Raw genomic sequence first — 27,710 nt, forward strand, 5'->3', positions numbered from 1 at the left:
GCTTATTTCCAGTAGTTCTTAATACACGTGTATCTAAAGTAGCTGAAGAACCTCTTCTGGTAAAGTGGAAGTCGCCACGGAATCCATCTGTAGAAAACAAAAAGACAACCAAACAAAACAGCTCTCCACTAGCTCCCCATGCTACATCCCCCCACCCTAATATAACAAAGCATTATAGAGGCTCCCTTGAGGGTATGTGTCATAAATATAAAGGGAAGGGTAAACCCCTTTGAAATCCTTCCTGGCCAGAGGAAAGCTCCTCTCACCTGTAAAGGGTTAAGAAGCTAAAGGTAACCTCGCTGGCACCTGACCAAAATGACCAATGAGGAGACAAGATACTTTCAAAAGCTGGGAGGAGGGAGAGAAACAAAGGGTCTGTGTGTCTGTCTATATGCTGGTTTTTTCTGCCGGGGATAGACTAGGAATGGAGTCTTAGAACTTTTAGTAAGTAATCTAGCTAGGTATGTGTTAGATTATGATTTCTTTAAATGGCTGAGAAAAGAATTGTGCTGAATAGAATAACTATTTCTGTCTGTGTATCTTTTTTGTAACTTAAGGTTTTGCCTAGAGGGGTTCTCTATGTTTTTGAATCTAATTACCCTGTAAGATATCTACCATCCTGATTTTACAGGGGGGGATTTCTTTATTTCTATTTACTTCTATTTTTATTAAAAGTCTTCTTGTAAGAAACTGAATGCTTTTTCATTGTTCTCAGATCCAAGGGTTTGGGTCACCTATGCAAATTGGTGAGGCTTTTTATCCAACATTTCCCAGGAAAGGTGGGGTGCAAGTGTTGGGAGGATTGTTCATTGTTCTTAAGATCCAAGGGTCTGGGTCTGTAGTCACCTAGGCAAATTGGTGAGGCTTTTTACCAAACCTTGTCCAGGAAGTGGGGTGCAAGGTTTTGGGAAGTATTTTGGGGGGAAAGACGCGTCCAAACAGCTCTTCCCCAGTAACCAGTATTAGTTTGGTGGTGGTAGCGGCCAGTCCAAGGACAACGGGTGGAATATTTTGTACCTTGGGGGAAGTTTTGACCTAAGCTGGTAAAGATAAGCTTAGGAGGTTTTTCATGCAGGTCCCCACATCTGTACCCTAGCGTTCAGAGTGGGGGAGGAACCTTGACAGTATGTATGGGTGAAATGTAATTCTTAAACTAGGAAGCCTCCAATACTGCTCTCAGGATAGTAGTGATAGTAGTAGTTTCGCGTCTAGTCATCCGGTGGCTGATTTGAAAAATGCAGCCTGAAGAAGAAAAGGGAGGACTTGGGGCACCTCAGAGACTAACCAATTTATTTGAGCAAGAGCTTTCGTGAGCTACAGCTCACTTCATCGGATGCATACTGTGGAAAATACAGAAGATGTTTTTATACACACAAACCATGAAAAAATGGGTGTTTATCACTACAAAAGGTTTTCTCTCCCCCACCCCACTCTCCTGCTGGTAATAGCTTATCTAAAGTGATCACTCTCCTTACAATGTGTATGATGATCAAGGTGGGCCATTTCCAGCACAAATCCAGGTTTTCCCTAAGGAGAGTGATCACTTTAGATAAGCTATTACCAGCAGGAGAGTGGGGTGGGGGGAGAGAAAACCTTTTGTAGTGATAAACACCCATTTTTTCATGGTTTGTGTGTATAAAAACATCTTCTGTGTTTTCCACAGTATGCATCCGATGAAGTGAGCTGTAGCTCTTGAAAGCTTATGCTCAAATAAATTGGTTAGTCTCTAAGGTGCCACAAGTACTCCTTTTCTTTTTGCGAATACAGACTAACATGGCTGTTACTCTGAAACCTGAAGAAGGAAAGGAAAAAACAAACATGTATGCACATTTTAAGATGAGGGAAAATATTTTTGGTGTGAAAGGGAAGGAAGGATTAGCAAAATTTGTTTTCAATGGGAAAAATAAAGAGAGGAAATTTGGGAAAGACAATAAAGAGGGTTAATTTAAAACTCAGCAGTACCCTTCTTATGGAACTGTGCTTTGAAATGTCTTACACTCATTCTTGAAAACAATGGAATGTTATAATGAGATAGTGTTATCAGAAATTTAATAAGCATGGCACAACTGGTGAGTACAGCTGGGGCTTAATTCCTCAAGTGATGAGCACTCTGCCTTGATCCAGAAAAACACTTAAGTACAATCTTAACTTTAAGCAGGTGAGTAATCCCCTTAGCTTCAATGGGACTACTTTTGCAAAATGTTACCCATGTGTTTTAAGGGCTTTGCTGAAGTGGGGCCAGAGTGCTGAACACCTTGTAGAATTGAGCCTTTGGTTAGTTCCCTGACTTTCCATCTCTGGGAAATGAATTCAAATTCTGGATTAAGTCATAAATGAAAATGGGCTTGGTCTAGTTACAAATCACCACACAATCAGCATTCTCTCAGGAGACGCTCGGGTTTTGAATAGCATGGCAGGTCAGGAATGACATGCTTTGCTGCCCTCCCCACCCCACCCCCCAGTGGAGATACTTCACTTCAGTAATACTCCCAACCATTGCTGGTTGAATAATATGTTGCAAAACATTATCTAGGTATTAGGGCATTTTTTTATTGAACAATTATTTGTGAACAAATTCTATTACTATTTGACCAGTTGTCCTCTCATCTCCCAATAGCCCAAGACGTGAAGAATTGAGATGAAAATTTAAACTCCTATCCCCCGAGTGATAAAGGAAAGAATGGCTAAAGGCTACTGAGGTTCAACTATTTTAATAACAAGGGAAAGCTAAAAGTGTCACTGCAATAGGCTAAATGCTGTTGAAAGCCAAACCTACGGCCATATTTCAGCAGCAGTACTTCTGGGAATTAAGACATTTTAGATGTTAGCAGCCATCAGTTCAAAGACAGGTCAGGCAATTAAAATACTATTAATCATGTGTTCAGAGGTATCCAAACTGTTCTGAAGCAGTACATCCATTTGAAACAAAGTTGAGTAAATGTATTGTTCATGAAGTGAAGGACTCATAGCATCATAGGAAGTTTTTGGAAAGCGTAGGGGACAATTTCCTGGCGCAAGTGCTAGAGGAGCCAACTGGGGGGGTGCTTTTCTTGACCTGCTGCTCACAAACCGGGTAGAATTAGTGGGGGAAGCAAAAGTGGATGGGAATCTGGGAGGCAGTGACCATGAGTTGGTTGAGTTCAGGATCCTGACGCAGGGAAGAAAGGTAAGCAGCAGGATACGGACCCTGGACTTCAGGAAAACAGACTTTGACTCCCTCAGGGAACGGATGGCCAGGATCCCCTGGGGGACTAACTTGAAGGGGAAAGGAGTCCAGGAGAGCTGGCTGTATTTTAAAGAATCCTTATTGAGGTTACAGGGACAAACCACCACGATGTGTAGAAAGAATAGTAAATATGGCAGGCGACCAACTTGGCTTAACAGTGAAATCCTTGCTGATCTTGAACACAAAAAAGAAGCTTACAAGAAGTGGAAGATTGGACAAATGACCAGGGAGTGCTGAAGGAATTGGCGGCTGTGATTGCAGAGCCATTGGCCATTATCTTTGAAAACTCGTGGCAAACCGGGGAAGTCCCGGATGACTGGAAAAAGGCTAATGTAGTGCCAATCTTTAAAAAAGGGAAGAAGGAGGATCCTGGGAACTACAGGCCAGTCAGCCTCACCTCAGTCCCTGGAAAAATCATGGAGCAGGTCCTCAAAGAATCAATCCTGAAGCACTTGCATGAGAGGGAAGTGATCAGGAACAGCCAGCATGGATTCACCAAGGGAAGGTCATGCCTGACTAATCTAATTGCCTTTTATGATGAGATTACTGGTTCTGTGGATGAAGGGAAAGCAGTGGATGTATTGTTTCTTGACTTTAGCAAAGCTTTTGACACGGTCTCCCACAGTATTCTTGTCAGCAAGTTAAGGAAGTATGGGCTGGATGAATGCACTATAAGGTGGGTAGAAAGCTGGCTAGATTGTCGGGCTCAACGGGTAGTGATCAATGGCTCAATGTCTAGTTGGCAGCCGGTATCAAGTGGAGTGCCCCAAGGGTCGGTCCTGGGGCCGGTTTTGTTCAATATCTTCATAAATGATCTGGAGGATGGTGTGGATTGCACTCTCAGCAAATTTGTGGATGATACTAAACTGGGAGGAGTGGTAGATACGCTGGAGGGGAGGGATAGGATACAGAAGGACCTAGACAAATTGGAGGATTGGGCCAAAAGAAATCTGATGAGGTTCAATAAGGATAAGTGCAGGGTCCTGCACTTAGGACGGAAGAACCCAATGCACAGCTACAGACTAGGGACCGAATGGCTAGGCAGCAGTTCTGCGGAAAAGGACCTAGGGGTGACAGTGGACGAGAAGCTGGATATGAGTCAGCAGTGTGCCCTTGTTGCCAAGAACGCCAATGGCATTTTGGGATGTATAAGTAGGGGCATAGCGAGCAGATCGAGGGACGTGATCGTTCCCCTCTATTCGACATTGGTGAGGCCTCATCTGGAGTACTGTGTCCAGTTTTGGGCCCCACACTTCAAGAAGGATGTGGATAAATTGGAGAGAGTCCAGCGAAGGGCAACAAAAATGATTAGGGGTCTGGAACACATGAGTTATGAGGAGAGGCTGAGGGAGCTGGGATTGTTTAGCCTGCGGAAGAGAAGAATGAGGGGGGATTTGATGGCTGCTTTCAACTACCTGAAAGGGGGTTCCAAAGAGGATGGCTCTAGACTGTTCTCAATGGTAGCAGATGACAGAACGAGGAGTAATGGTCTCAAGTTGCAGTGGGGGAGGTTTAGATTGGATATTAGGAAAAACTTTTTCACTAAGAGGGTGGTGAAACACTGGAATGCGTTACCTAGGGAGGTGGTAGAATCTCCTTCCTTGGAGGTTTTTAAGGTCAGGCTTGACAAAGCCCTGGCTGGGATGATTTAACTGGGAATTGGTCCTGCTTTGAGCAGGGGGTTGGACTAGATGACCTTCTGGGGTCCCTTCCAACCCTGATATTCTATGATTCTATGATCAGCTTGATCAGAGGTTGCTGAAACATGCGCTGTACAGTATAGACTTCTCCAGGCTGCTTTTGCCAGCACATGTCATTCCTGACCTGTCATCAGTGGAGAATTCATTTCTTACCAGTACACTGCACCAGCTAAAGGAGCGAGGGCATGCCCCATGATCCACCCCATGTTACTTGGGGAGGGAGGCTCTGTCCTCCTCTTGGTGCGCCTGAGACTTCTGAACCGCAGGGCTTTCCGGAACCACGGTGGCGAAAGGAGCAGAATGTGGGGCCACCAGATGGCCCCATGCCGGCAGCTCTTCCAGTGCGGCTGTACTGCCCCCAGCCCTGTCCTCCGGTGCAGCTGCCTACAGACCCCTGCCTACAGGAGACACTAGATGGAGCTGCGTGGAAGGGCTGGGGGCGGTACAGTTGTGCCGGAGGAGATGAAAAGTAGAGTACTAACCAAGGGTTCAATTTTACAAGGTGCTCAGCACTCTGGCCCCACTTCAGCAAAGTCCTGAGGTTGTGAAGGAAAGAAAGCATGACCAATATGGTTGTGAAGCATATGAGGCCTGGTTACTGAGCTAGCCTGGGAGTATTATGCTGTGCGGTTGAAGGAAGGAGTGGATGCGTCTTGCTGGAGGGACAGTGCTATGATTCCTCAGGCTGGAGTGATTTGGTTGGGAGGTGGATCTTCTGCTGTAGAATTTGTTTCACTTTTGTGCTCCACGGTTCCATCCTGTTTTTCTGTTTGCTTCATGGCAGCTTCAAGTCCCTTCTGCTTCTTGTGACATACCATCTGGTCTTGTCATAATGCAACACAACTAGTATTAAACATTCAGCCAGGAGAGGATTTGGTGCAGTGCATGCTATGCATGCTTCTGACATCTAGCCAAGTTGCACAAATACTTCTGTGTCACTGAATGTTGGTGAGTCAGTCTACTAGGAAGTTGCCCCTTTCTGAGATTTAAGGACGAGAAACTTTCCAGTTTTTGTTACAGAGGTGTGTGCCAGTGCTGAAGCAAACAGAACACGGGACCAGATGTTTGAAAAGATTCATAAAGATGCATCCATTCTTGTTTGGAAGTGTATAGTTCACAAGGCGAAAAACTTGTTCACTTGCTTCAATGCCATTGCATAATAGCAAGAAACAGATGTGGGGAGAACAGACAAGGGAAGGAATCTTTGATTTCCTTCTCTTCCTCATTTTACCCTTTTTCAAGAGCATACCTCTAGGGAACGTTAACTGCACTACATGATAAAAATAGACAATGTTTTCATGGTGCTAATTGGTATAATTTATTTCATAAAATAAAAAATATAATTTAAACAATGGGATAAGAGAGGCCAATATACCTGAACAGATATTCTTGTATTGCATCATATTTCAACAGAGGGCTCTCATCGAGAGGAGTCAGCTGACTGGCTTAAACTGTGCTGCCATTCCCATAAGAATGTTTCTTGAAGGCAGCCCCAAAGAATACAAAATGTTCATATTTTACTCTTCCATATGCCAAGAAAATACAAGGTAAGATGAACGTTTATTTTAATCACCTGCAAAACCTGAAAGTAAATACACAATCTTGGCAGGGAAGTGTTCTCAGTTTATGAAAACCATATGACCAAAGCCTCAGATGTCTCCAAAATACCTCAAGGCTGCTCTAACTTGTGATGGCTTGAAAGGCTTCATGGAATTTGCTCTGCTGGCCCAGAATGTTTTGAGTGTAGCAGCCCGTTTCAGGTGGGGGCAGAAACAGGTGGTTTAGAGCAGTGGTTCTCAAAGAGGGGTCTGGGGCCCTCTGGGGGGCCACGAGAGGGTTTCAGGGAGTCCGCCAAGCAGGACCAGTGTTAGACTTGCTAGAGCCCAGGGCAGAAAGCTGAAGTCCCACTGCATGGGGCTGAAGTCTGGGGCCCTGAGCAACTTAGCTTCACAGTGCCCCCTATGGCATGAGATCCTGGGCAATTACCCTGCTTGCTACCCCTGAATGCCAGCCCTGGCTTTTATATGCAGAAAACCTTTTATTATGGCACAGGTGGGCTGTGGAGTTTTTATAGTATGTTTGGGGGGGCCTCAGAAAGAAAAGGGTTAAGAACCCCTTGGTTAGAGCCAGTGATACCCCTATGCAAAGGGAGTCCCCAGTTGGTTCTTTATGCTGGTGCACAGAGGATAGCACAAGGGAAAAGCTCTGGCCCATACTGAATTTTGTGACCAATTTCCTATATCACTGTACCTCTCTCATGCATATTTAATATATACATAAATATATGTATATCGGCGGGGAGGGATAGCTCAGTGGTTTGAGCATTAGCCTGCTAAACCCAGGGTTGTGAATTCAATCCTTGAGGGGGCCATTTGGGATCTGGGGCAAAAATTGGGGATTGGTCCTGCTTTGAGCAGGGGGTTGGACTAGATGACCTCCTGAGGTCTCTTCCAACCCTGATATTCTATGATAAAGTACCAGCCTATTGCATTTACTCCCAGTTTAATTTACACTGGTGTCAATCCAGAGTAACTCCAGTGAAGCCACTGGGGTTACCATGGATCCACTGGATTCATTTGAGTTACTCTGCATTGACACCAGAGTAAATGAAACTAGAGATTAATGCAGTAGCCTGCTATTTTACTTATATTTATTAAGTACACAGAGTAGAGGGAACTGGTATTATTATGCAGAATTGAACATTGTGTTTTCTGCTTATCTTTCAAATGATACTGGGACAGGAAAGGAGGATTCTGAGGGATAAAGGTTCTAAAAAAGACATATTAAAGAAGGTGGTTGGCAGTCCATGGATGCTATCACCATCAAAATCATTCTGAAACTAACGATGATCCTTTGTGTAAGTCTTTGTATTTAGTATGGTTCACATGATTGCAGTGAGTACATAGCCTCTCCAGGAAGAAAATGGTTTGTGTTATCTGTTACTGAAACTGGGTAGCAAACAATAATAAAACTGAGCATAAAATGCAAGAGAGCATTCTTACCCTAAATTGCTGAAAGTCCATCTTCTCAAAAGGGACTGCATTGTCAGTCCCAGCTGTGCCACCTTCCAGGAATGATGTCAAAACATGCCTGCCCCTGGAGGTTTAGAGTGCCCATGTACTGTAGTTTGGGGCCACCTGCTGCATTTCTGAGCCAGCTCATTTCTACACAGTGCTCACTGGAGCAGAGAAGATTAACTTTCTGAAAATGAAAAAGGACAGATAGAAGAACTGCTTATCAAATATGCACATTTCAGATGGAACTTCACACTCAGTAGAAAGATGTTAGATTGCTGTTAGCTCTCTGGAGCGCTCCTGACAATGTGTTATCAGGTCATGTTTGCATGACAGTGGCAGCCCATGCAGGAAACATTAAGTCATATGACTTCTAAGACGGAATCAATCAAGTGAACAGTACAGCTCCTGAAAACTAATTTCACCTTCATAAGGTCTGGTTATCTGTGCGGCAGACATGAGGTTTGTCAGCCCCATTTCAGTCTGACCAGGTTCAGCACTGCATCAAGAATTTTAATGAACCGATAGTGTAATATGTATGAAAGATGACACTGAGATGAATTCATGAAAAGCCAAGTCCCCATGAAATATGAACAATTACTGCAAGCTTCATCCCCCACTTAGCTCACATAAAATGTTCATTTAAAAGGTCTTTGTCTTGTTGTTAACCATTTACAAGTTTGTGTACAGCTTTTCATCATCCGTAAGCAGTTTTAAAGCTGAAAATGAGTGTCAGTATTTTTTTGTGACATCAGGGTACCAAGGGCATCTTGTTAAATGCAAAGTAATATTAGTATTACTGTTAAGTTTTTTCAGACTCCTTGTCATGGCATTATCAGCTTGTGTCCGAGCATATTGTGAAAACACGCAACTGCCTTGGGGTGCACTGACCTGCCATGCTGTGAATTGTGGTGTTGCTGTAGTATTTATAGCACAGGAATAACTGGATTCAGCCACTGGGAGGTACTTGCTTTGTCTGCTCCAATCCAGGCTAGATATGGCAGGGAGAAAACCTCTCTCTGTGGCAGGGATCAGGTTACAAGACAGCAGTAGGACACTAGTAATTCTTTTAGTGTCTGAATGAATTACAGACATTTTCTAGCAAAAAGCACTATTTCTGGAAGTCATCATTCAGCACCTTCTTTCCAGAAAATATGACTTTGGGAGATTGTAGCTTGCAGGAATACCAAGAGGAAAAAAGACAAGCCCCAATCTACCAGCAGGGTGGCGAAAGCACCAAAATATTTCTTTATTAGCAGGTCAGACACATCCCTTCAGGTTTGAGAGTTCTTGAATCCCTGCACAAGCACCCCTCCTGACTCTCTCTAGTGAAATAGTATTTCTGATCATTCAGGTAATTTAATTCTCATTTCAATGGGTGTATATCCATAAGCTCAGCTTCACAAACATTGCTGTAATGTCTTTATCTACAATAACACTCATTAAACAGAAACACAGTATGACATGTCTCTGCATGTTTGAGAATACTAAGCTTCATTTAAAAGTCTATGCCATAGCCTGACAAGGAGCCACAACAATAGCAAACCTGGTGGCTGACCTTTGTGACTTTGTCCTCACCCAAAACTATTTCACATTTGGGGACAATATATACCTTCAAGTCAGCGGCCCCACAAGGCCCCACAGTATGCTAACATTTTTATGGCTGACTTAGAACAACGCTTCCTTAGCTCTCATCCCCTAACACCCCTACTCTACTTGCGCTACATTGATGACATCTTCATCATCTGGACACATAGAAAAGAAGCCCTTGAGGAATTCCACCATGATTTCAACAATTTCCATCCCACCATCAACCTCAGCCTGGACCAATCCACACAAGCGGTCCATTTCCTGGCCACTACTGTCCTAATAAGCGATGGTCACATAAACACCACCCTATACCGGAAACCTACTGACCGCTATACTTACCTACATGCCTCCAGCTTCCATGCAGGACACACCAAACGATCCATTGTCTACAGCCAAGTTCTAAGATCAGGGCCCATGCAAGGATGTTTCGCCTCCCCATGGCAGCTCCCCACCGCCCCGTCCCTCCCCTTGGCCCAGGGAGCCGTGTGCGGCAGCTCCCCACCCCAGCTCACCTCTGCTCCGCCTCCTCCCCGAGCACGCCGCCACTTCTCCCGCCTCCCAGGCTTGCAGCGCCAATCAGCTATTTGGCACGCAAGCCTGGGAGGGAGAGAAGCAGAGCGGGGCAGTGCTCAGGGGAGGAGGCGAAACAGAGGTGAGTTGGGGCAGGGAGCGGTTCCCCTGTGCGCCGTCCCCCACCTCTCGTTACTTGCTGCAGGTGGCCCTCCCCATGCCCCCCTGCCCCAGCTCACCTCCGCTCCACCGCTGCCCCCAACCACTTGGCGTCCTAGGCGATGGCCTAGTTCACCTAGTGGTTGCACCAGCCCTGTCTAAGATACAACCGCATTTGCTCCAATCCCTCAGACAGAGACACACACCTACAAGATGTCTATCAAGCATTCTTAAAACTACAATACCCACCTGCTGAAGTGAAGAAACAGATTGACATAGCCAGAAGAGTACCCAGAAGTCACCTACTACAGGACAGGCCGAACAAAGAAAATAACAGAACGCCACTAGCTGTCACCTTCAGCCCCCAAGTAAAACCTCTCCAGCGCATCATCAAAGATTTACAACCTATCCTTAAAAATGATCCCTCACTCTCACAGATCTTGGGAGACAGACCAGTCCTCACTTACAGACAGCCCCCCAACCGAAGCAAATACTCTCCAGCAACTACACAACAAAACCACTAACCCAGGAACCTATCCTTGCAACAAAGCCCGACACCAACTCTGTCCACATATTTATTCAAGTGACACCATCATAGGACCTAATCACATTAGCCACGCCATCAGGGGCTCGTTCACCTGCACATCTACCAATGTGCCAGCAATGCCCCCTCTGCCATGGACACTGGCCAAACTGGACAGTCTCTATGCAAAAGAATAAATGGACACAAATCTGACATCAGGAATCATAACATTCAAAAACCGGTAGAAGAACACTTCAACCTCTCTGGCCACTCAGTAAAAGATTTAAGGGTGGCAATTTTGCAACAGAAAAGCTTCAAAAACAGACTCCAATGCGAAACTGCAGAGCTTGAATTAATATGCAAACTAGATACCATTGACTTGGGTTTGAATAGAGACTGGGAGTGGCTGGGTCATTACACATATTGAATCTATTTCCCTAAGTTAAGTATCCTCACACCTTCTTGTCAACTGTCTAAATGGGCCATCTTGATTATCACTACAAAAGTTTTTTTTCTCCTGCTGACAATAGCTCATCTTAATTAATTAACCTCTTACAGTTTGTATGACAACTTCCAACTTCTCTGTATGTATATTTATCTATCTTACTATATGTTCCATTCTATGCATCCGATGAAGTGGGCTGTAGCCCACGAAACTTATGCTCTAATAAATGTGTTAGTCTCTAAGGTGCCACAAGTACTCCTATTCCTTTTGCGGATACAGACTAACATGGCTGCTACTCTGAAACATAGCCTGACAGTTATCCTTTCTAGCCCAAAGCAAAAGCAGCCACCTATGATGTGGTGAAGAGCTTATTTATTCTTTTTATGAGCATTATCTCTGGGGTGATTGGGAAATGTGCCCTTCCCCTTCCACTTTTCCATGTGACAAGACACCCCAAAGAAGGGTTTATAAACCCTTTCACCTTTTTATTGACTTTTTGTTATAATGAAGGATGTACCAAAATTACAAGAAAAAAATCCAAAATGTCTAGAACGCTTTCATACCAAGAGGACTGGACATTTTTTAGATCAGGTATTCTTCTACTCTTTAACATACCACATCTATTAAACACTTCTTTTTAAAGCTTAATTTTTCATAAATGGCTTCTTTATTTGTACCCATATCTTGGTGCACATGCAACTGGCAATTTTGTATATATGTTTGTTGTAGTAGCCAGGCAAGGTACTAGCAAACTTCAACAGGACTTTATTTTTTAAAGTGGAAACCTCTTTTCCAAGCTGCTGCTGAACCCTCAGTAGCTCTCCCTCAGCCTCTTCAACTCCTTCCCCCTCCTTCCTGTTTTCTGTCCTTTCAGACTCCCAACAGCCAGTGCTCCCAATTCTAATAATTACAAGCAACATCTAAACACCACAATGTTGCAAAATTAAAGGATATTATAATTACCATTTTAACGGTCAAAAGTCTATTCTCTAATAAGAGTAAAAGTAACTTACAGGTGCTTCAGAGTATGTAGGAGAACACTGTACATTTCAATTTTAAATAACTTTAAAAAAAATAGGTCAGTCCCATTCATAAATCCTACACTTTGAGATTCTGTACATCATGGCTTGTATGTACTGGATTCTTCTAAAGCTGCCACTCTTATTCCAGTATCAAAAGGCAGAGAGAGAGAGGGAGACAGTAGTAAAAACCAAGAAAACGGAATATGATACATATGCTCATCCTGAGCACCTTTCCACCAGCTCTCACTTGAGAAGCAAGGCTGTGAATGATGTTTATAGGCTGGCGTTTTGTAATTAACTTAATTAATTCCTTGGGTTATGTATAATGGAGAGATAAGTCTGCATATCTGACTGTGATTGCTTTGCTTTACAGATGGCATTCAAACTCTTTCTGTGCAGGTAGGAATACACTCCCAAAGGAAAAAGTGACAATCCACAGGTCTTTTTGCTTCTCACCTTCAGAACACTAGGCTTATTGTTGATTTTTATCCTCCAAGAAGGACACAGAATCAGCCTGACCTTACTCGATCTCTCAGGAGGGGTTATGTAAAATGTTATTAGCTTTTCCTTAAAGTGGCCAACACACATTTTCATTACAATTTTACACATAAAGAACATTGCTATCCTGTTTGATTAGGGTTCCCCCACCCCGCCTCCTTTAAAAATCCTTCTAGTGCTGTTACAACATAATGATTGGGAACTGGGTCTGATCCAACACAAGCACTGCATCCAAAAATAACCTCAGTGAATGTTAAAAATAAATATTTTTAAAATGAAAAATAGACCTTTAAAAGGATTTTTAGGGAAAAATGGAGAAAAGTTGAATTTTGCACACGGACTTTGAGTACAGCTGGACGCAAGAACTTTCCCCCACCCCTTTATCTAATCATTGTCAATTTTATTTCTCATTGGGAAGAGGGGACAATTCCTTTTTGTTTTGTTGATTAGTAAGATATGTGAGTACTCTACATTAAATTAAACTCCAGTTAAATTCATCCCTGGTGTAAAAACATTGATGTCTATGGAATTGCACCAGAGATTAATTTGGCTCTGTGCTTCTTGGTAAATCAGGGGACGCATTAAAATATATCTCCTACAGGCTTTTAATCATCTTTTCTGCCTAATTAATTTTCAGTATTGGAAATCAGTCAGCTCCACTAAACACCCCTATTCTCATTATCAGCGATGGCTAGAAATTAGCAACTGTAGAAAGTCACTGAACATGAAATTCTAGCCACAGATGTGCTTAGGTATTCATGGGTATGTCGCCTCTTACTTGTTTAGGGCTGCTCTTGCAACTTGTGCTTGGGCTTCATGCAGAGGCTAAACTGCATGCAACAAGTTGCAGGATCAGGCCTTAAGGTCTGAAATCCATTTCATTGCTGCTAAAAGCAATTTGTGTATCATCATTATTCAAATGTGTAGGAGGAGTACAGACCAAAGCCTGCTAATAATGCTCACAAAATTGTCCAGTTGAATTAGTTGGGACTTTTAAGATAGGTAATACGAGCATGATTTGGTCCTCAGATTTTGATTAACTATTGTCCTTTCTGAAGCATTGAGTTAAATGAGGGCAGGCTCTGTCTACCCTTTTTTTTTGAGTCGTGTCCTTTACCTGTTTTGAACCTATATTTACGTGTCAGTATTGTCTGCCCACTTTCAGATATCATCAGCCTCCATTGGAATTGTACAGCTGTAGCCTCTTGCCAAATGGGTTCTCTAAAAGGAAAGCCTGTTCCTGTAATATATGTAGTGCAGGGTACCAAACTTTGTTTGTGTTGTTTGGATGCCTTTTTTCTTCAGACATACACTACAACCTGACTCCTCGTAGCTTCCAAAATTTTAATTTTGCAGAAGGAAAATATAATGCAGTTAAGTCACAGGAGAATATGAAAAAAAATACCAGAACATTTTTTCCAATAGCATTCATTGTCTTTTTTTTCATTAGCTGATCTTGGCTTTACCATAAAATATGTTTGCTTGTTTGACTGTCTGACATTCTGTTATGTGCACATACAGGACCAAATACATCCCTGGGTTAACTTCATTGCCTTCAACATAAGATACATCAGGAATGATTTTGGCCCAGAATGTATTCTGTTTCCAAGGTACTGAATTCATTTACTCAGTAGAAAAAAATATGAAAATAACCTGCATGTTTCCTGTGTTAGTTCAGATATGTCACTTCCAAAGAGAGACAATGTTATGACTCACGAGTATTGGGGGGGAGGGAGGGAAAGGGGGAAGAACACTGAGTTCGTTGTTGATTTAAGTGGACATGCAATGGTGGTATGAGCTAATTGTCATGGTTATCATGAAATGAGGTACTTTATTGTGAGGTGGTAATGCAGTAACTACAAAGTGACTTCAGTAGAAAAAATTTTAAATCTATAATAACTTCTGTTCACATGTGTTTTATACTCACAGCTGTGTAGTTAATGTGTATTGACATACTAGATATACTAAAGAAAGCTATATTTCTGTAGTGGTTCATAGGAATACACTGGTCCTGTTTCTTTTGAAACCAATACGCTGTCTTCTTTATTTCTTAAACAAAATCCTTTTAAAAATTGGAATACTTCAAGCCAAATTCATCATTCATCCTGTACAATATGAATAGGTTTAATAATGGAGTGTAAAGCTGAGATACTTCAGGAAGTTTTATGTTAAGTAACCTCAAACAAGTAATTTAAACATTCAAAATTAGCAGGGCTGACAGCTCCTTGCATTATGTTGTTATAGGGAAAATTGGATCTGGGAAGATCTGGGACACACCCTCTCTGCCAGGGAACGAAGAAATTGGTAGGGGGTGGATAAGTTCATGGAAGCAATACACTCTCATTGACAAGGACCAGAGCATGGGCAGTCAGGACTAGGGGTGGGAGCCAGCATCAAGATCCAGGAGTCAGAGCTGAGGGTCAGGAATCTGGAGTCAGAAACTGAGCAAGGCTGGGAACAAGGCAGGACCCGGAGTGATAACTGCTGTGGGTGTAAGTGTTGAGCAGCCATTAGCCAAGTGCTGCTGCTGGGCTTGAGAGTAGTCCTGATAATGCTGCTCATCCAATCAGGTGATCTAGCCAATTAAGGATTCCAGCTGTAGCTAGCTAGGTGATCCCAGGCCAAGCTGCAAGCCATCATTCCTGACTTTCATGACCTGTGCTGAATGATCCATGAAACAATTTGACAGGCTTGGAGGAGGAAAACACTACTTGCTTTGCCTGGGCAGCCAGAAGTGCATTAGGAGTTGCTGGGGTGTTGAGAGAGAGAGAAAAAAAGAAAGCTAAAATGGCAGCCAAAGATGAAGGGGTGTGTGAAAACTTAATGAGACATTGAGTGGATGGGGGAGAGAGTGTATCTAGAAAAATGGTGAGGGGTCAACCCCCCCCCCGGTGGAATGCCCAATACATGGAGCCAAACTGTGTTTTGGACCCAGCTCTTTTGGGAACTGTGTGATGACTAAACACTATGCTTCTCTTTGTTATGGAATTGCATTCCATTTGAGACTTCTGGTTTGATACCAAGACATGAATCATGCAGTCTTAGAGGAGCACTGTCATTTTTCTCTGTGGTCTAATTTAAGTTCTCTATCAAATACCATTACAGCGGTGACTCTTAACATTTTGCCTGATTTATGTCATTAATGAGGAAAGCTAGAGAAAGTTGGGCTGTTTCCAGCAAAGGACATTTAGAAAAAACTAAAACTACATGTAACTGAGCTGAAGCATTACAGTAATGGAGGGAATGGGTCAAATAGGTACATCTACAGAGAAATTAAACACCTGCTGCTGGCTCAGGCTTGCAGCAGTGAGAGGGGTGAGGACCCTCCAGCCTAAGCCTGAACGTCTACACAGCAAATTTTACCCCCACAGTCCCGGCTGTAGTATGGGTCTCTTTATTCCAGTGTAGGCATACCCTTTAACTCTTTGTTTGGGCAAACACAAATGAGAGAGCTATACTTAAAAAATAAAAATAAAATCTGAGTATGTAATATAACTCTCCCACAGAAAAATGGTTTGTCCTTGGAAGAAACTACTAAGAAGATACACAGTGAAATAATATCACTGGGCTAGACTGTGTCCTTAGGACACTGTCTATAATAAGCTGCTCCGCCACAGAAGAATTCCAGGGAAAGACTGGTTTCAGAGTAACAGCCGTGTTAGTCTGTATTCGCAAAAAGAAAAGGAGTACTTGTGGCACCTTAGAGACTAACCAATTTATTAGAGCATAAGCTTTCGTGAGCTACAGCTCACTTCATCAGATGCATATCGTGGAAACTGCAGCAGACTTTATATATACACAGAGAATATGAACCAATACCTCCTCCCACCCCACTGTCCTGCTGGTAATAGCTTATCTAAAGTGATCATCAGGTGGGCCATTTCCAGCACAAATCCAGGTTTTCTCACCTCCACCCCCCCACACAAATTCACTCTCCTGCTGGTGATAGCCCATCCAAAGTGACAACTCTTTACACAATGTGCATGACAATCAAGTTGGGTTATTTCCTGCATAAATCCAGGTTTTCTCACATCCCCCCCACCCCCATACACACAGAAACTCACTCTCCTGCTGGTAATAGCTCATCCAAACTGACCACTCTTCAAGTTTAAATCCAAGTTAAACCAGAACATCTGGGGGGGGGGTAGGAAAAAACAAGAGGAAACAGGCTACCTTGCATAATGACTTAGCCACTCCAAGTCTCTATTTAAGCCTAAATTAATAGTATCCAATTTGCAAATGAATTCCAATTCAGCAGTTTCTCGCTGGAGTCTGGATTTGAAGTTTTTTTGTTTTAAGATAGCGACCTTCATGTCTGTGATTGCGTGACCAGAGAGATTGAAGTGTTCTCCGACTGGTTTATGAATGTTATAATTCTTGACATCTGATTTGTGTCCATTTATTCTTTTACGTAGAGACTGGCCAGTTTGACCAATGTACATAGCAGAGGGGCATTGCTGGCACATGATGGCATATATCACATTGGTGGATGTGCAGGTGAATGAGCCTCTGATAGTGTGACTGATGTTATTAGGCCCTGTGATGGTGTCCCCTGAATAGATATGTGGGCACAATTGGCAACGGGCTTTGTTGCAAGGATAAGTTCCTGGGTTAGTGGTTCTGTTGTGTGGTATGTGGTTGTTGGTGAGTATTTGCTTCAGGTTGCGGGGCTGTCTGTAGGCAAGGACTGGCCTGTCTCCCAAGATTTGTGAGAGTGTTGGGTCATCCTTTAGGATAGGTTGTAGATCCTTAATAATGCGTTGGAGGGGTTTTAGTTGGGGGCTGAAGGTGACGGCTAGTGGCGTTCTGTTATTTTCTTTGTTAGGCCTGTCCTGTAGTAGGTAACTTCTGGGAACTCTTCTGGCTCTATCAATCTGTTTCTTTACTTCTGCAGGTGGGTATTGTAGTTGTAAGAAAGCTTGACAGAGATCTTGTAGGTGTTTGTCTCTGTCTGAGGGGTTGGAGCAAATGCGGCTGTATCGCAGAGCTTGGCTGTAGAGGATGGATCGTGTGGTGTGGTCAGGGTGAAAGCTGGAGGCATGCAGGTAGGAATAGCGGTCAGTAGGTTTCCGGTATAGGGTGGTGTTTATGTGACCATTGTTTATTAGCACTGTAGTGTCCAGGAAGTGGATCTCTTGTGTGGACTGGACCAGGCTGAGGTTGGTGGTGGGATGGAAATTGTTGAAATCATGGTGGAATTCCTCAAGGGCTTCTTTTCCATGGGTCCAGATGATGAAGATGTCATCAATATAGCGCAAGTAGAGTAGGGGCTTTAGGGGACGAGAGCTGAGGAAGCGTTGTTCTAAATCAGCCATAAAAATGTTGGCATACTGTGGGGCCATGCGGGTACCCATAGCAGTGCCGCTGATCTGAAGGTATACATTGTCCCCGAATGTGAAGTAGTTATGGGTAAGGACAAAGTCACAAAGTTCAGCCACCAGGTTAGCCGTGACATTATCGGGGATAGTGTTCTTGACGGCTTGTAGTCCATCTTTGTGTGGAATGTTGGTGTAGAGGGCTTCTACATCCATAGTGGCCAGGATGGTGTTATCAGGAAGATCACCGATGGATTGAAGTTTCCTCAGGAAGTCAGTGGTGTCTCGAAGGTAGCTGGGAGTGCTGGTAGCGTAGGGCCTGAGGAGGGAGTCTACATAGCCAGACAATCCTGCTGTCAGGGTGCCAATGCCTGAGATGATGGGGCGCCCAGGATTTCCAGGTTTATGGATCTTGGGTAGTAGATAGAATATCCCAGGTCGGGGTTCCAGGGGTGTGTCTGTGCGGATTTGATCTTGTGCTTTTTCAGGAAGTTTCTTGAGCAAATGCTGTAGAGATAATTCCCATCCTCATGTCTGTCCCCTCCACCTATATTGCTCAAGGGGGATAGTAATTTGCTGCTGGCCTATTGCAGCAGTAATCTACTCTGTTCTCCCCTCCCAGCCACACACATGCATGTTCATTCCCTGTCCACTTGTTCTGGGGAATAGAGTAAGAGGGCACTCAGCTCTCAGCTAGAAGTGTGTCCAGAGGGGTGTGTGTGTGGTTCCTACTATCTTTTACTCCCCAGTGCAAGTCCATAGTCTACTTCGCTGTATTTGGATCAAAGGGAGAGATCAAAGTTTAATTGTAGAAAGAATGTAAGAGCTTAAAGGAGAGGATTCAAGTAGCTTGCACATTGGGCACAATTACACTTTTGTATCTTGTGGATTGTTTGTGGTTCTGTGGAGGATTCGCCCACAGACTATGTAGCTGTGGAACGTTCCAAATTCTTTGTAAGGTGCGAAGAAAAGCTTTGGGACCTTACTTGCAAACCACCCTCAGAAATTCAGGTGATCTGAACTACAGAACTTCATAACACCATAGCGTGTTGCTGCTGCTTATTGACACATTGCGCTTATGACTGTATTGAACCTGACAGAACATAATGCTATGAGACCCACTGCTGCCACATGGTGCAAAAAATACATGCACTTTGGATATTCAGCAAATATTGTCTCCCATTTACCCCCCGGCCCCGCACCGCGTTGAAGTGATAACGTTCCTAAAATGGTCTTGTCAGCATTGACTCTAAAGTATATTTGATTCAGGAGAAATCTTTTAGCAGATAATGCTAACTCTAATTTTCTCAGTAATTTCTAAACTAGGGTATTCTATTCCCAATAAAGATTTTTTTTTGGGGTGAGTTTCCAAATGAGAAGAGAAGTATACAGTCAAGTTTTCTAAAGAAAGAGCTTCACCCAATTGTATTTTAATTTGAAGGTGCTGTTGGGGAGTTCTCATTTTTCATACCATGGGTGGATTTCCCCTCCTCTGCCTCCTTCATCTTTCAGCAGTAATTCTGTGACATGATACACTTGCTGGCAACTCAGCTAACTATGTCCATGCATTCCTTTACACCTTGCAAAACTGTAAATGTAATCCAATGCCAGACTGTCAGAGGGAGCTGGATGTGGGATACTACAAATCAGAGATGTGGTAGGAGAGATGAGTGTGTGCAGCAGATAACTGTACTTGATTAGCTAGATTTAAATAGTGTTGGGCGAATTTGCCAGGTGAAAATAAAAATTGTCAGTTCAGTTTAATTTCATGGTGAATCAAACAAGGAAATTAGATTCTGCTACTCTGTTAGTTTGACATCTACAGCAAGTGACAATTAGAGATGATGAGAGAACTTGCATTTATTCCAAAACTCTTGATTTTCTGATAGGCATATAACTTTTATTTACCCTTGCACTGAAAAAGAATCTAACATAACAGCATTATTATTAGCTTACTAACTAATGTATTCTAGTGTTCTTTAGTATGGGTATAATACTGTGGGATGGTATGTAGGACGATTAAGTTCTTGTTCACAGTATGATGCAGTCAGATTTAAAGATACATCAGCAGGCCCTGAGTTATAAATTCCACTGAAAGTATACATTCAATTCTCAGGATTGGGCCCTCAACCCATAAGGCTAGTGGATGGAATGTAGATAATAACAAGGGAGCTATACCTCCACATACAAGCAAGATTACAGTGTAATTAACAAAGGCTGAGGGCAATGTGGAATGGAAGCGCACCCAGCACCTTTTATTGAAGGTTGGCCATTCAGCTTGGTCCTAATTTTCTTCTTTAGCCTTGGAAGAAAGGATTAAGTTGCAAATCAAAACACAAGCAATTTTTAAATGTTGCCCACAAAGGCCAAATTCAAATTAACTGAACTTCAAACCCAAATTAGGGTTCAAAGAGCATGAAAAATCAAGCAGAACTGAGGTGTGAAATGACTGTATATGAAGTTACATTAACTTCCATTTTATTCAGCAAGGTATGTAGTATGGAAGATTCTGCTTCACAAGAAATACAAAAATAGCACAAGGAAATTATTTCCCACCTTACTTTACTATTTCAGATAGGTATGCATTGTTGTCTGGCAGCTGTGAGAAAATCATCAAACACAAACATTGAGATACAGAAATAGAGCACAAGGCAGAAAAGATCATTATGACACTGTCTAGAAGGAGAACTCACCTCAGTATTGTACACAACTTTTACCCTATGTTATAGAACATTGAAAAAACATCAATATATCTGTGCCTCAGTTTCTTATCTGTAGCACGGAGATGCTTCATTTCGCTTCACCCTTTGTCTTATCTATTTAGACTTCAAGCTCTTTGGGACATGAACTGTCTCTTACTATATTGTAGTATTCAATATAGTATACAATATAGGGTAGTATCACTCTAAATCGTTTTTGAGCCCTCTAGTGGCTCTCACTGTCTTCTGTGTTTCAGAAGCCACCAGAATCCTACAACATTAGCAGTTTGTATATGTAGCTTGGCCTTGCAGGTTTATATAATTAATAAACACAATTATTTGGACCCCTCTGTGCCCATGTGGTTCTTTCATATTACACTTGTGTGCCTTTTTCTCTTTGTACAACATATATATTTTTACAACCCAGGACCTACTAATAGCTTATATTGCCCTATGATGTGGCATAAACCCTGCACTGGCACTAAAAAAGATTAACAGGAGTAAGAGAGCTCAATTAAGGCACCTGGTTGCACCGAGATGGTGGGCCAGACCCAACAGAAGAGAACATCCACCTGAGGGAGGAGCTAGGTGGTGAGCATAAAAGGAGGGAAGCCCAGATGAGAAGGAGGCTGTGGGAGAGAGAGAAAGAACTTTGCAGTCCATCTTTGCTTGCTAGTGCTGAGTGAAGGAGGGTCTAGAGAGAGGCAGGTCTATAGTGAGCCCAGGGAGGAGCTAAGGGAAGCAGCCTGAAGAAAGGCCACAGTAGGAGGAAGTCTAGGGATGCAGCAGTGAGGGCTCTGATGGAACCTATCTTGACTACTCATCCTACGGTCCTGGGACTAGAACCCAGTGATGTGGGAGGGCCTGGGTTCCCCTACTGGGCCACCAGAAAAGTGGAGTGGAAACACCCTGACACAATGGAGAGGACTAATGGGTTTGGAACTGGGCCTCCAGGGAGGCATTGCTTTGCAGAAGAGTTGGAGAGCAATCCTACAGAGCTCAGGAAGGAGTCAATAGTCTGGGGACGAGTGAGCCTGGTGCAAAGAGTTATGTATGTTTGAGATTAGTCTGTTGTACTCTTTACCTTGGAAGGGGTGGAACTAAATGTGACCTTGCCACAAGGCCAGTCATGAGAAGAGGTAGATTACCATGTGACGGGAGAAACCATCACCTGGGAGTGTTTGGGAAGGAGATCCTGTTATACCATGAGAGGACACGCCTGCAGTGAATGCACTCTACTATAGTATATACTATATACTATACTCCTTCTTTATCAGTTTATAAGCACTGAATATGTGTTAACACAGGTATCCTCACAACACCCCTTTGAAGTGTTTCAATCCCCATACACAGATAGGAAATGGAGGCACAAAATGTCTTGTCCCATCACACACGGAGTCTTTGAGAGAGCTAGGAACTAACCCAGGTCTCCTGAGTCCCCATCTTCTGACTCAACCACAACCCAGCCTTTGCAACAGGTTATGTGGTTATATAACTAAGGCGTTGGAAACTTGTCTGAGTGCACTCAGAACTGTCTTGAACTTTCATTCATCCGCCAACCTGGACCGCATCTCAACCCCTCCCTGGGCCGGGTCTGTTGGGATCCATCAGTCCTGACTCCATGCTTCACCTGGCTTCCTAACAGTGCTGATGTAGTCCTGTAAAATCCTTCATGGCTATTTCCTGGGAGAGAACTGATTACTACTGGGATATGCTTGCTTTGCAATCAGGTATTGTTAAACATTCTCTTTTTAAGTGACTTAAAAGCTGAGAGTCAAAACTGTAACATTAAATATGATTTTATTTGTTTGAATACATTGCAACATTTCTGTTAGAGTTTAAAACCAAGGAAGGGTGCTGTAAAAATAGAATGGTGGCTTCTGTTTCTCCTCCACCAAGTTATTAACTGCCTCCAGTCCCACTGTGGTTGACAGGAGCATATGGCTGCCTGAAAGCAGCTGATTGTTATTTCAAGGCTTCGTGACAGGACAGTCTTCAGCTGTGACAAACTTTATTTAAAAGCAGCCCTCTTAAAATCCTTCCCAAGAATTCACAGTGCTGAGGGGAGAAGCCACAGGAGTAGAAGTAGCAAGGGAAAGGTCTGAGAGTTTGGGAGGGAAGGCTCTCTCTCTGAAAGATGTTACATTCTCTTTTATTTAGGCCTGTGCCTGGCAGGACACCAGCAGTTTGCGGGTGGGGAGATGAGAAGGGTGGCATCCAGATTCAGAAGGAGGCTGGGATATGACACCAAATGCCCCAGAGAAGGGCTTCCTTAAAAGTTTTTAGTCTGTTATGTATGCTAGCCTCATGTTACATGCATTTCATTAGGATAGCATAAACTAGGAAAGGAAAAACAGGTTTAGAAAGAGTAAGAACCAATCAGCACCTTCATTAGAAATGTGCCAAATCTGTCAGCTTTGTTTTACAAGAATTTGTGTAAACATTGGGCTGCATTCTCTACTAGTGTTACTCTATTGAAGTCAATGGAGTTCTGCCAGCAGAAAACTTGGTACATTTTTTTTCCATTTAGAACTGGGTGGGTTGAGACTGTCTGGGTTTCTTGTTGAGTTACGGATTCCAGTAAACTCATATTCTCAAAGGAAAGCTTGTCCATGATCATCAAGTTTGTTTGGGGTGGAGGGGGAATGTTGGAAACCATACCAAACAGCTAATTTCGTATGATTTCAACAATAACCCCCCCCCCAGAAATTGGTCCCAAAACTAGGGCCAGATTCTCTTGAATGGCTAAAGAACATTTCAGAGAATCTGCTTTGGTTTTGAATGAAACATGAAAAACCAAGCAAGTTTTCACATAGCGCTAATCTTCACTCAGAAACCTGAACTCTATTTTTTTTTAATTCTGAGGTTTGAAAAGTGCCTGGTTAACATTTTAAGATATACATGTAGATTTGTGGTTCCCAAATGCTTCCAGTACCTAAATAAAAAAAAAAATCTATGAAATGTAGCTTTTCCCCCAGTATTCCTGATTCAGCTGAAACCAGAGAGGAAAGGGAATCCCACTAAAAAGCATGTTGTTGTGATACTTTTTGCCTAATATCAACATATGATTGGTTTGGAGAGGTCCAGAGATGTTTTGCTTCAGCCAATTTGATCCTCATTTGTTCATAATTTTTATAAAATCACTTCCCACCTTGTATTTGTATTTTAGTCCAAATTCAGTTAGGCCTAATATTGGAGTCTTGAAATTTCTGGGGAAATGGAAATTCACTAGCAGAGTTGTGTGAAACTAAAGTGGTTTCATTTCATAAGGTTTTATGTGAGTGTATTGTCCATTTTTAATCCATGTAATTTCACCCAGATTTCACTTTGAGTTGTGCATTCAAACAAACCAAACATCTGAGTGAAACTCACTTGTAACAAAATGATGGGGGTCTAAATGAGCTGCTTCCACTCAAGAACAAGATCTTAGGGATAAAAACCCTGTGGCTGGCCTGGGTTAGCTGACTCAGACTCTCAGGGCTCAGGCTATGAGGCTGAAAAATTGCTGTGTAGACATTTGAGCTCAGGCTGGATCCCATGTTTTGGGACCCTGCGAGGGAGGAGAGTCCCAGAGCTTGGGCTCTAGCCTGAGCCAGAATGTCTACACAGCAATTTTTAGCCCCACAGCCCAAGCCCTATGAGCCCGAGTCAGCTGACCACTGCGGGCCTTTTATCTCCATGTAGACACATCATTAGAGGCATTGTGGATAGTCCTCTGAAACATCCACTCAATGGGTGGTAGCAGTCAAAAAAGCTAACAGAATGTTAGGAACCATTAGGAAAGGGATTGATAAAATAAGACAGAAAATATCCGAATGTCACTATATAAATTCATGGTATAACCACACCTTGAATACTGCATGCAGTTCTGGTGACCCCATCTCAAAAAAGATATATTTGAATTGGAAAAGGTGCACAGAAGGTCAACACAAATTATTGGTGTGTGGAACAGCTTCCATATGAGGAGAGATTAAAAAGTCTGGGACTGTTCAGTTTAGAAAAGAGACAACTAAGGGGGGGGATATGATGGTCTATAAAATCATAAATGGTGTGGAGAAAATGAATAGGGAACTATTGTTTATCCCTCCACATAACACAAGAACTAGGGGTCATCCAATAAAATTTATAGCCAGCAGGTTTCAAGCAAATAAAAGGAAGTACTTGTTCACACAGTGTGCTGTCAACCCCTGGAACTCATTGCCAGGGGATGTTGTGAAGGCCAATAGTATAACTGGGTTCAATAAAGAATTAGATAAGTATCCTACAAGAGGATAGGTCCATAAATCAATAAACTATAGAGAGGACTGAGACAGGACTTCAAATTCTTATCACTTCCTGAATTGCTGAGGGGAATAATGTGTTACATTTAAAATCTGTGGCTCTGAAATTATCCTTGTTTTGTTTGAAGGTCAGATTCATAAGATTCAGATTTTCTAGATCTGGTATAGGTGTGGATCAAGATGGTGGAAAGCTTGTAAGAGTAACAGATCTTGCAACATTTTACCAGTTGGAGCCCAAAAATCTCACAAAAACAGCTTGCTAGCTTTTCAGCACTGTTCAGTCTGTCAGCAACATAAGTCAGCCTCTGACCCAAACTCCATACTCTAGCTTGGATGTGACCGTCATTTCTACTATAAACTTGCCGGGGTTTGCTTTGTTGCTTAGTCTCATAGTTATGGTATAGGACTGAGACCCTGAAGATCTTGTTCCAATTTCTGGTTCTGTCATAAAACTTGCAAACTTCCTGTGTGACCTTGGGCAAGTGCCTACATTCCCCACTGGTACAAGGGGACAAATTCTTGCCAATATTACAAGGGTGTTGTGAAAAAGTATTACTTCATGTTTTTAGGTGCTTCTATACAACAATAGTGGAAATGATACAAGTACCTAGCTAATGAGAAACCTTAATAGGCTGGAATCTCATGCTGAATAGAGATAAAAAGTCAAAATTTCAAATTTCTGAAAGCTGAAAATCTGGAAGAAATTCAGTTTGGGTCCATCGAAATGCTTAGTTTAGATTCTGACCATTTAAAAATTTTTTTTTACTATAAGTAGCTCAAATTTTTAAACGAAAAGTCATCTCAAACAGCAGAACTATAATTTTTAGTTTTGAAATGTTGCAACATGTTTCACCAATTTTGAAACTTGTTTTCAAAAATTTTCTAAACTAAAAAATGTGCTGGAACCAGTCTTTTCCCACAAAGTTTTGGTTTTGATGAATTGGCATTTTCTGACTAAAAATACCTGACCCATTCTTGCTGCTACCCAGTTGCCCACTCCTGGGAGCAACTCTTTGTATGGGGGCAGGCACATGTAGGGCATAGGAAAAACCATGGCTCTTCCACATACCTACAGGCCCCAGAATGGGCTGGTGGTGTGGAGGTGAGCATGCTGCATCCTGATAAGCCGCTGCTGCAAATTACTATCCACTAGTACAATTGGGACAGCACAATGGATTGCTTCTTAAAGGTGTAATGAAGAACTGAATGTGAAGGTCAGCCACTTGTATCTTTCACTGTTTGCCAGTATGGAAATATCCCACTCGAAGTTCTTTTTTTATTTCTAGCATATCTTGTATTCCTTGCTAACATTTCAAACTAGCTGATACATTTTAAACTTTAGCAGCAAGCATACAGGATCACCACTTCCCCCTCAGGATGCCCCAGTAAATGAGCTTTTCTGATTTCAGTTGATTTTTCCGCCTGTTCAAATAACTGTAAAAGCAACAGGTCAGGTAGAGTATTTCACATCTTTTATAAGTACATTATCTTTTATGCAAACAGCTCTGGAACACATTTGTTCTTTATACTTTCAATAGCTCCTTATCTATTAAAATCTTCAGCTTGTATATCTGAATTAAATGAGTCAGAGAAGTACAGTGCCAGCTATTTCTAATAACCATCTCAGTTCTTAGCAAGTTGATTACTTCTTGGCCCTGAATTCCAGTGAAACTTAAGTAGACTCATGCTAAGGCACTTGTTATATACAAATTCCAGATGCTTCTATTTTAAAGACTTCTTCACTACTTTTAAAAATGAGGTGCAATAATGATAAACAACTTGAAAGCGGAATGAATTAGCAACACCTAGCTTTAAAGCAATACATAAACCTTCACATTTCTCTCCTCTTTTATTGGGAGAGCTAACTGATGCTCAAGTGTATCATTGAATCATACAAGCAAGATAAATATTTATAAGTGGGGAATTGTGTAATCTTTGAGAAATCCAGCATAGCACTTGCAGACATTTTTCTAAAAACTGACTACTGTTTCCTTTTTCTAAAAACTGACTATTGCTCCTGAATTACACACAAAATTACACCTCAGTGTAGACATGCAGCTGCCATTAGCAGTAAAGGGACTTAGTCAAATGCAACTAATAGTTTACAGAATCTCTTCAGAATATTTTTTGCAGTTTTTGTCTTATTCTGATGGATATTTGAAACTGGTGTTAAAAACTGAGTAATATTTGTTTATTTTTTACCAAAAAGGAAATAAAAGTCTAAGGTTGTGTAAGCTGATTTCTAAAATCATACTTACTACCCAGATAACACTAAAAAGCACTTTTCATTCAGTATTCCACAACATACCCAAGTCACTATATGAAGATACCTACACTTATTGAACCATAGGCTTCTCTTAGTTCTCAGTATGGGTTACACAAGGGGAAAATTTGGCACATTGTGTTAATTTTAAAATTAACACAATCTGGAAATTATTTTTATATAATGGCACTTTAAAAAGCTAGCATACTGTCAGTCAATATTTGTTTCATCTCTCTATCTGGGATATTTTTAATACAACCATCACTGTAGTGTTTAGGCACCATTTGAAAATAGCATTCCAGTGCAAGAAAATATATAAGACTATCATCCAGAAATATTAATTACCAATTGGAAAATTATGTAGCTCAACCATAACGTAATGCCATGGTTCATTACCTGCATATACTCTCTCCTCGTAGTGCCAGTGGTTACATGCAGATATTCCAAATGACTTCATAAACACAGG

General features: G+C 42.2%; 1 long non-coding RNA gene across 1 annotated transcript; it reads right to left on the minus strand.

Annotated features, from left to right (window-relative positions):
- Positions 1-27,710, minus strand: LOC311520566. The gene is made up of 3 exons (XR_014711643.1): positions 27,641-27,710; positions 7,929-8,127; positions 1-87 (listed from the first exon to the last, which is right to left on the minus strand). It is a non-coding gene; the product is annotated as an uncharacterized lncRNA (long non-coding RNA).

This window comes from Lepidochelys olivacea, assembly GCF_965140295.1.
Source record: "Lepidochelys olivacea isolate rLepOli2 genome assembly, chromosome: 5".
In the NCBI taxonomy this organism is placed as follows: Eukaryota; Metazoa; Chordata; order Testudines; family Cheloniidae; genus Lepidochelys; species Lepidochelys olivacea.